Source organism: Chelonoidis abingdonii, chromosome 21 (genome assembly GCF_003597395.2).
Source record: "Chelonoidis abingdonii isolate Lonesome George chromosome 21, CheloAbing_2.0, whole genome shotgun sequence".
Classification (NCBI taxonomy): domain Eukaryota; kingdom Metazoa; phylum Chordata; order Testudines; family Testudinidae; genus Chelonoidis; species Chelonoidis abingdonii.
Window position 1 is genome coordinate 11996829 of NC_133789.1, and position 9258 is coordinate 12006086.

The 9258-nt window shown below is 51.4% G+C and overlaps 1 long non-coding RNA gene across 1 annotated transcript; it reads right to left on the minus strand.

Annotated features, from left to right (window-relative positions):
• Positions 1-365: 365 nt before the first annotated feature.
• On the minus strand, positions 366-6383 carry LOC116835035 (uncharacterized). The gene is made up of 3 exons (XR_004376105.2): positions 6299-6383; positions 653-787; positions 366-539 (listed from the first exon to the last, which is right to left on the minus strand). It is a non-coding gene; the product is annotated as an uncharacterized LOC116835035 (long non-coding RNA).
• Between the last annotated feature and the right edge of the window lie 2875 nt (positions 6384-9258).

Genomic DNA, 9258 nt, shown 5'->3' on the forward strand with positions numbered 1-9258 from the left:
GCCCCAACGGGAAGTTTGTGAGTGTTGTGCTATTATCATTGTCATTATGGGAGTGGCTGGAGGCACTACAGAGCTAGCCACTGAACAAGCACATGGTGAAAACCAGCCCCTGCCCCAAAGAGTCTACAAGTTAATAGACAAAGGAAATGAGGAAAAAGAAGCACAGAGAAATACAGGGATTTGCCTAAAGTCACTGGCAGAAGAACCCGGGTCTCCTGAGTCGTACCCCAACACGGCACCCAACAGATCATAACAAATCTCGGATAAGTATTAATAACACACACAAGGCTAACAAAAAGAGTCTCTCACACACACACACACACACACACACACTGCTCTAAGTATAAATTCCACCCAGCCTTACCCATGGAGGCTCTGTAGCAGCTCCTGCCATTGACTCTAGCCAGTATCCTCCCGAATTGGCCCGATGGATTGCACAAAGTATGCAAGGAGCCAACACATACGCGGGGAAAGTCAGGCCCCAGAATTCAGCTGTAATGTTAAGCTGGTGCTCCTCCAAGAGGCCGAAGGGCTCAGTGCTGTGTTTGAGGGAATGAATTCAGACACAAGCATGTCAAGAACAAGCAGAACTCGCCCTTAGTACAAAGTCCTGGTGCAGGAGGCAGTGGCCAGAAAGGACAACACAACATACCTGTCAGCTGTGATTTCGGTGACAGAGTGGGAGTTCCCCTGCATTTGTGCTTCAGCAGCTGCAGCCAGCAGAGGAAGCCGCTCCTGGCAGTTCACTCCATTCCATTTTCTTAAGCAGCGGCAATTAAAAAGGATACTGTAAAACGGGACATTTGGGTTAAAAGCAAGTGACTGTGTCTGCTGGAGTGCGGCGGCCGGCTCGTAGGGGGAGTGAAACAGGAGAAAAGGAACTGGGAAAGGTTTGGGTTGGCCGACCAGTCTGGGGATTTAGGGCCAGTCTCCCCACAGCTCAGTGCTCCATTCCCTCAGCAGCAGATGCATGATGTAAATGCCGTGCACATATGCTGTAGGAAGCCCTGCATGACCCTTGAGTATGGGAACCTGATGGCATTGGAGCAGCAAAGCCTAGGACCCAGGTGCTTTCGAAATACTGAAGATGGGACATGCTGGGTGTTGAGAGGAAGGATGGTCCAGTGGTTAGAGTGCTAGCCTGGGATGAGGGCCACCCAGAGCCAGTTCCCTGCGGTACAGACTCCCTGGCTGCCTACACTGCTCTGTATGGGAGCCGGGCTTGTTGACTCTCTGGTTCCAAGCCCGGGCTTGAGCGTCCACACTGCACTGTAAACCTGGTTTTCCTATTGCTGGGCCTGGGTCTCGCAGCCATGCTAACGCATCCACACTGCACCACGCAGAGCAGGTCTGTGGCTTGAGCTTCATCCACACTGCAAAATGACAGGACCTGGGCCCAAGTCGCAGTGGAACCTGGGCTCTGACCCAGCCAACCCAGCAAGATCCTAGGACCTGGGTCCTGAGTGCTCGCTGACCCGAGTCAGATTGATTTGTGTGTGGACGGAAAGGGGACCTGGGCTCAAACCTGAGACAGAGCCCAGGCTTAGGATACATCCACACTGAAATTAAAAACCCGTGGCTGGCCCATGCCAGCTGATTCGGGCTCACGGATCTTGGACTAAGGGGCTGTTTAATCCCAGAGCTCTAGCTCCAGGCCGACCCTTACCATCCACACCACAATAAAACAGCCCCTAAGCCTGAGCCCCAGTCAGCTGGCACGGGCCAGCCGCGGATATCTAACACCATGATAGAGATATCCTTCGTCTCTGTGCCTCTGGCCCCATCTATATGCTCAGATACCATGTTAATAAGAGACCAATAGATCAAATTCACATAGACAGTCACAGCAGGGAAATTGTGACAACTGATGGTTCGGCCCTAAACTCATCACGTTTTCTGAGATCCCAGGTGGAAGGCAGCCGAAAATGGTTGTCATCTGCACAAGATCATCCCAGCAGAGCAATTCTGCAGCTTAAAATAGACTAAACTCCCAAGTAATTATATTAGCAAATGATCTGTTTGGGTCTGTGTTTCCTATTGACAGTATTAAGCTTATTCTCATTAATATTTCACTCTACAGGGAAATTAAAATTTAATGAAAAAGTGCTTACAATACTGGCTCGACAAGCTGAAAATGAAAATAACGTCGAGACTGAAGCGGTGTGAGTTATCCCTTGGAAATCAGCCTTCAGCCAAACAGAGCCCTTATCTGACTGCAGATCACTTCTGATCCGAGGCCCAGTTTCAGGGAAAAGATTCATTATCGGCAGGTATTTGCTGGTTTATGGACAAATATTTCAGCCGACGTGGGGGGTCAGGGAGCGTCCCACCTAAACTATTCACTACTGATGATCATGGGGTATCATTTCTGCTCCCCGACTGGGCAGCTGAAACATTTAAAAAAGAGGAGAATAAGGAATAACAAATGATAAATATTGACTCCCAATAAGCTCTGAGGATGAATCTTTAATGGGCTGAATCTCAGACCCGGAGCCAGCTTTTTAAAACAGCTCTGCAGATTTCCAAGCCCCCACTGTGACACGTAGCACCAGATGTTCAGAAGTTCTCAGTAGCACCCAGCGTGCACAAAACCTGCCTCCGAGCGAATGGCCAGGGGCGAATTGATACCTAGCAAAAAGGTAATAATTGTTCACACACAAGACCCCCGCACTAGAACATTATTTCATCCCATGCTCTGGGACATCACATTCGCGATTGCTGTTGGCATGATGAACTCTACCATTCACTGTGTGCAGCCCCCGATGGTTCCCCACCTGCCAGAAAGCCCCAGAAAACAGGGTTCCATTCCTCATCCCCCAGGAGCACGTGGCCCCAACACCTCTTCAGCGGTGGCCTACAGAAACGCTCATTTTCTCAGGGCGGAAAGAGACTGAAGAATGACAACAGGGAGAGAGAGAACAGACCCTCCTGGGTGGTCATGGTCCCAAGACAAGGGGACAACGCACCCAGCCCCAATCAATGGGGAAGACATCCCTCCCGCACCTGCCAGGGTTGGCTGCTAATACAGGTGGCGTATACTCTTAGGGCTTTCTTTAAACAATAACCAATCGAGCCAAGATCCCATCTGGAAAAAGTGCTGGATTAACAGTAGAAACGGATGAAGTTTGGGGGCTGACACTTTTTTTTTGTGGCGAAAAATGCCAGTTTGGTGACTCCTGAACATTTTGCGAATTTCTGTTGGTTTCTCCGAGATGTTCCTGTAGGGAAAAAACCTCCAAAATTCTAAAAAAAAAAAAAAAGTGTTCATTTTTCAGGTCAAAACAACTTTTCATTTAGAAATTTCCTTCAACATTTTTTGCAAAAATGAAAAAATCCTTTCCCCACCCCCTGCAAAAAAAAAAGCTGGTAATCTACACAACACGTTTCCTTCAACTGAAACAAATTTTCCTCAGCATTTTAATTGGTCAAAAACTTCTGAAACGTTTTGTTCTCAGCTTGACCCCAGAATTTTTTTTTTTTAAACTGTCAGTGAACCAAAAAACTATGTTGTTCACCCAGCTCTGATCACTGGGCCTAGAAACTGTAATTGGCTTTCAGCTTTTGACACAGATTCAAGCCTGGATCAACAGACTCGGGCTTGCATGGCTCATGCCTCCAGGCTAAAAAGAGCAACGTAGATGTTGCAGCTTAATCTAGAGCTCAGCCTCTGAAGCCCCATGTGCTTCAGGCTGGACCTGAGCAGAGCCTCTGAATCTCCTTCCCCAGTTCACGATTTTCTCCAGCCTCAGATTTCCTGCAATGAATTCCTGGGCCCCAGCACCCCAGGGTGCCTGCATCTCACTGTTTGCAGTGTTCTGGCTGATTTCTGTGTAGCTCTGCACCTGATCCATTGCATTCCTCCCCTCCCCTTTCTCTAGCCAAGAGTCCAGCAAGAAATGCAACTGCATGGGGTGAAACATCAAACATGGCAGCTTCTCGGTTCAGTGAAGGATCTTGCCAATGACACAGCAAAGCACCAATGTGTTTGCATAGAAGATATGGGATCTTTAGCAGCCTGATAGTGGTTTGAGATAGAAAAGAACCGTCCGATCTAGCCCTTGGGCTGCCATTGCAGGATGGGTCCCTACAGTATGTTACCTAGCGCTCAGATAGAGAAGACAAGGACACATTAGCAGAGCAAACAAGTGGATTCCGAAGCTCATCTATCTGTTTCTTTCTGACAGTCATGTATTGTCGCAACATATGCTATATGAAATATCATTTGGGCTCTGAATTAATCCTGGGCACTTCCAGCTTTCTCTGTCTCTAGCTTCCCCTGTTACCTGACGATCCAACGTTTCTGAAACTCAGCTCCCACTCCACGTTAAAAGAATATTTTTCTCTATCTCTATTTGACATTTCATTTTTTCTAAGACAAAGTAACTATGGGGGAGCTGCAGCTGCAGCATACCAATGTTCTCTCTCCTCCAGACATTGTTTACTGGTTTTGTGGATGCTGATGAGAAGAAATTAATTAACTTCTTGGAAGCTTTCCTAGCCGCCCACTGCTACTGGTGGAGAAAACCTGCTCACAGACAAAGCATCTGGTGTGCACAACAGCTCTTCGCCTTTTCTCACATTGTCCCTCTCTGAGTTGCAGTGGATGCCAGTCAAGCCTGGATGGAGCTCGCTGACCAGCCCTGGGCAGATATTAGAATGGGTGACACTTTCACGTCTTCACTAGTATTTATTTGTATTCCTGTAGCCTCTAGAGGTCCCCTTGTGGTACGTGCTGCACAGGTAGTGAGAGTCCTGCCGGTGAGTCCTAGCTCTCTTCAGGGAACATCTATCCAGGATAAATTCCTTGTTCTGGGCCTTCACCCACATCCCTCCACTCAGGTCTTCATCCTGAGGGCTCCCACAGCGTTCTGCCTTCTACTCTGGCTCAGGGCACATTGCTGCAGGGTCCACCCCTTGCTTCTGGGCTTGACTCCCCCTGACCAAACAAGAGCTTCTCCTTTTGCCCAGAGACCACTGCCCAAGTCTCCCACTCAGAAGTGGGTCACCAGTGGCTCTGATCCAGCTCCCATCTGAACTCAGATCTCTCTGCCGGGTCTCCTGATGCATCCTCACTCTCTGGGTTCTCTAGTCTGAAGCAGCTCTCACCCAGCACCCTCTTTTAAAACCAGTCACGGCTCAGCTGACCAATCACCGGGACACAGGCCTCTTCCTCCCTAGAGGATCGCTGTTTTCCTGTGACAGAAGCCTGCAGGGGCAGCGGGATGGAGCTTCTGCACCTTTCAGCTTCAGCACAGAATGATATGACTGGAGCAGCAGCCTGTCTCCACCACTCCTCCTGCCGGCCACTTCTTCATGGCAGTCATGGGGCTTCGTGATCTAGGAAGCCGAGGGTGTGTCTACGCTGCAGAAAAGGTGTGCTTTTGATTTGGGTTAAAAGAGCAGCGAAAACACACTGACTTGGCTTTTAACTTGCATTAACAGCTTGAGTTCAACCACCGGCTGCCCTGTAGGCTTTGCCCTGTAGGCTTTAACTCCAGCTGCTAACCCAAGGGAAAAGCCAAGCTGCAGTGTTCACTGCTCTTTTAACCCAGCTTAGCTAGTTTAAGTTAAGAACACCCATTTTTTGCAGCATAGCCAGACTGTTAGCATCTCCCACTCCCTGTAACCCTCTGTCGTCCTCAGCCACAACTAGCTGTTGATGACTTGCTGCAGTCTTGTCTTTGAAAGCTGTGTGGTGTAATTCAGACAAGAGACACTCCTACTTTTAGAACCAGAGTTCCCAGGTTTACTCCCCCAGGACAACAATCCACCCAGGCTAAGCATGAAAATATTTGCAGCTGTCTGACATATTCTCAAGCCAGGACCTGTGAGATACTTAATTACCCCAGTGAGAGAGTGGTGCTAAACCGGTGTCTGCTCCCCAGGCTGTTACCCAGCCAAAAAATCTCCTCAGAAGCTCTGTCAGCCTATACTCCTCCTTGTAAGTTACATGTGGCGTCCCCCAACCCCTGAACACCTCTCCCTGCGGTGTCCAGCCTCGTCACCGGACACGCACAGTCATTACCAAGCCTGCTGTCTCCAAGAAGACCATGTACACACAGCTGGAAGGTTGCAACGCGGGGTCAGTTCCTTTGTAGTTGCATCACATTGTAATCTATTGATGGTGAAGACAAAGACAAATCTATTAGCAAGGAATAGAGGTTCACAGATTCAAGTGAGTATTGAGTAAGAAGAATGGAAACAGAAACGGTTACAAATAAAACAAAAGCATAACAAGCCTCTCCAAGACTGACGATAACTGACAGGTTACACTCCTTTGTCTGAAATAGTTTCTCACCCTTGAAGTCCTTTGGCAGAGCCTGCTGATTTTCAGTTAAATCAGGATCCAGATTTTCATGACGCCCCCTTTCGCCCAGGGTGATCCTCAGTGAAAGGGAATACCAAGGGCGTCTTTGGCCTTCTTCTTATAGTTTATCAACCTTTGAAGCTATCCTTCCAAGTGCCCCTCCCAGATAAGCTTTCTCCCCCCCACCACCCCGCGGCGCTGGCTCTGTGGTGTGCCCGCACCAGGCTGCCACACCCCTGTTCACTTACTCTTCCTTTTTACTTCACTCACAACTGTAACTTTGCAGCTGCCTTCACAATGCTTAATTGGCATTAGCAGCGGGGAGATGGTGCCTTCCCCAGGTCTGGAGGAAATCTTGCTTCTTTGTGTGTTTGGTCATGGACTTTAGAGCATAGGTAATTATCCATAGCTGCTCATACCATGGTGATATGTACATTTCTCAATGATATTAACGACCAGTGTATCGCTGGTTTTTATTTGATCTCACCCAACGTTCTTGCTAGCTAAATACTACGGCAGCCGTGTGTGCCAGGATCCCCAGGGTACAGCCAGGAGCTGTGGGACCACTGTGCCCCCGTCACTCTCCAGACTGGGCTGGCTTTCATAATGTTTGCTAGTGACAAGCAGCAACCCCCTCCAGGCGCTGTGATCACTCAGCACAACAGCATGTGAAGCCCCCCCACCCAAATTGCATGAATGCTCCCAGACCCACATACGAATCCCACAGAGAAAGGCACCAAACACTTCAGGCAAACTCACTGGTAAAGATGAAAGTAAAACAAGTTTATTGGCTACAAAAGATAGATTTAAAGTGCTCATAAGTGATAGGCAAAAAGTCAGAGTTAGTTACCAAAATAAAAGAAAATATAAGCCCATAGTCTAAACTCTCAACCCTGTTAGACTGGGCAACACCTAGATTAAGCAGTTTTTCTCACCCCACTGGATATTGCAGTTCTCAGGTTTCACCCTTGAAACCTGGGCCAGTCTCCTCTGTTGGAGTCTTCTGAGTGTCCTTGTGCTTGTAGCATAGATGGGGGCAGGAGCAAAGGCCAAGCCTGGGGTCTTTGTGTTCTGTTTTATACCCTTAGTCCATGTGCTGTTGGGCCTTGATTGAGTCATTGTGCCTCCCTGTAACCGGCACAGACTCACCCAGCAGCACCTCCTGCTGGTCGTCTCCAGGAATTAGCTCTCCAGCCATTGGAGCACCCTCTGCAGGCCGGTGTCCCGCTACCGCTTGGCCTCCATGTCCCTCCTGGACCCGGCACCCTGTTGTTTGGGGTGCTGCCCCCTGGCAGTAACCCCTCACAACTCTGGGTCTCCCCTTCCCAAGGGAACCCACACCACTATCCCCACTTAGCCTCAGTGTTAGGCTACTGCCCAGTCCCCATCTAGCCCTCATTCACTGGGGCAGCCTGCAGTATCAGCCACTCATCACAGGCAAAGGGGTTCAGACCTGCTGCCTCTGGCTACCGATGGGCTGTCCCCTGCAGCCCAGTACCTAACAGGCCTTACCAGGCCTGCAGCCTGGAGCTTTCCTAGACCGCAGCTCCCCGGATCCCTTGGCTTTTTCCCAGCCCTGCTCCGCTCCAGATACCTGGTTAACTTCCCTGGAGCCAGGCCCTGCTCTCTCTGAACGCAGAGAGAGACTGCCTCTGCTCCTGGCTTCCCTGGCCTTTATAGGGCCAGCTGGGTCTGTTTGAGGCATGGCCACAGCTGAGGCTGTTTCCCCAATCAACCTAGTAGCTGCTTTTCCTGCCAAAGCCCTCTCCCAGGGCTGTTTTTCACCCCTTCAGGGTCGGAGCAGGGATCCACCCTACTACTGGAAGCACTCGGGTCCCAGTTTGTGGGCTTTCTCCAGGTGCTGTATGCTTCTGCAGAGTGTCTGTTCAGGCTCAACTGGACCCTGACCGAGCCGGTCAGCTTCGGGAGGGGAGTGCGGCAGGGGTGCCCCCTCTCGGGCCAGCTGTACGCTCTGGCCATCGAGCCCTTCCTCTGCCTCCTCCGCAGGAGGTTGACGGGGTTGGTGCTTTGGGAGCCGGAGCTGCGGCTGGTCCTGTCGGCGTACATCGACGATGTGCTCCTCGTGGTCCAGATCCCGGGCGACTTGGCGCGGGTGGAGGCCTGCCAGACGGTGTACTCGGCGGCCTCCTCTGCCCAGGTCAACTGGGTCAAGAGCTCTGGCCTGGTGGTCGGGGACGGGTGGCAGGCGAGCTCCCTCCCCACCGCGCTTCAGGCCATCCGGTGGAGCGCGGGTGCACGCGGCTCTAATTCGGGCGTTATAGCTGTTCTGCCACGCATGCGCGTCTCCGCCGGAGAACTGGGAGGATTTGCAGGGCCAGGGTGGCGGAGCGCTGCGGAAATGACAGGACTCTCCGGTGCCTATTCCTTTGAGGAGCACTGGTGCTCAATCAACTGGTCCTGTCATGCCCTGTACAGCTTCAACAACCTTGATCCGGCCACGCGGGCTTCCTGGCTGACCCACGGAAGGTGGTTCTGGAGTTCTTTTGGCCAGGACTGCACTGGGTCCTGCAGGGGCTCCACACTGCGCCTGGGGGAGGGTGGACGGGCCTGAAGTGCTGGCACTCAGGTCACCGTCTTCCCCCGGCGCCAGGCACTGTCATGAGAGGAGTTCTTTATGGTGGCGGGTAGTCCGGGCGTGGAGAGTCCTGGCGCACACCTTTCCTGCACCGCTTACGGGAGGGCTCCGATACGACAGCAATCTCCTTTTCTAGAACCGAGGGCTCTGTCCGAGATCTCTGTCGGCTGCCGTGTCTATCTGAGCAGGACGTCCCGCGGACCGTGAGGAATGTGTTCTCTGCGAAGGTCGTGGCGGCCACGGAGGGACGGATCCTCGTCGCGGAGCCCCTGCTACACCATTCGTGCCAGCTCCGTGTGCAGGTGGCGGAGTCCCGCCGCAGTGCGCCAGAGGTTGTCCTGGCAGAAGCTAACCA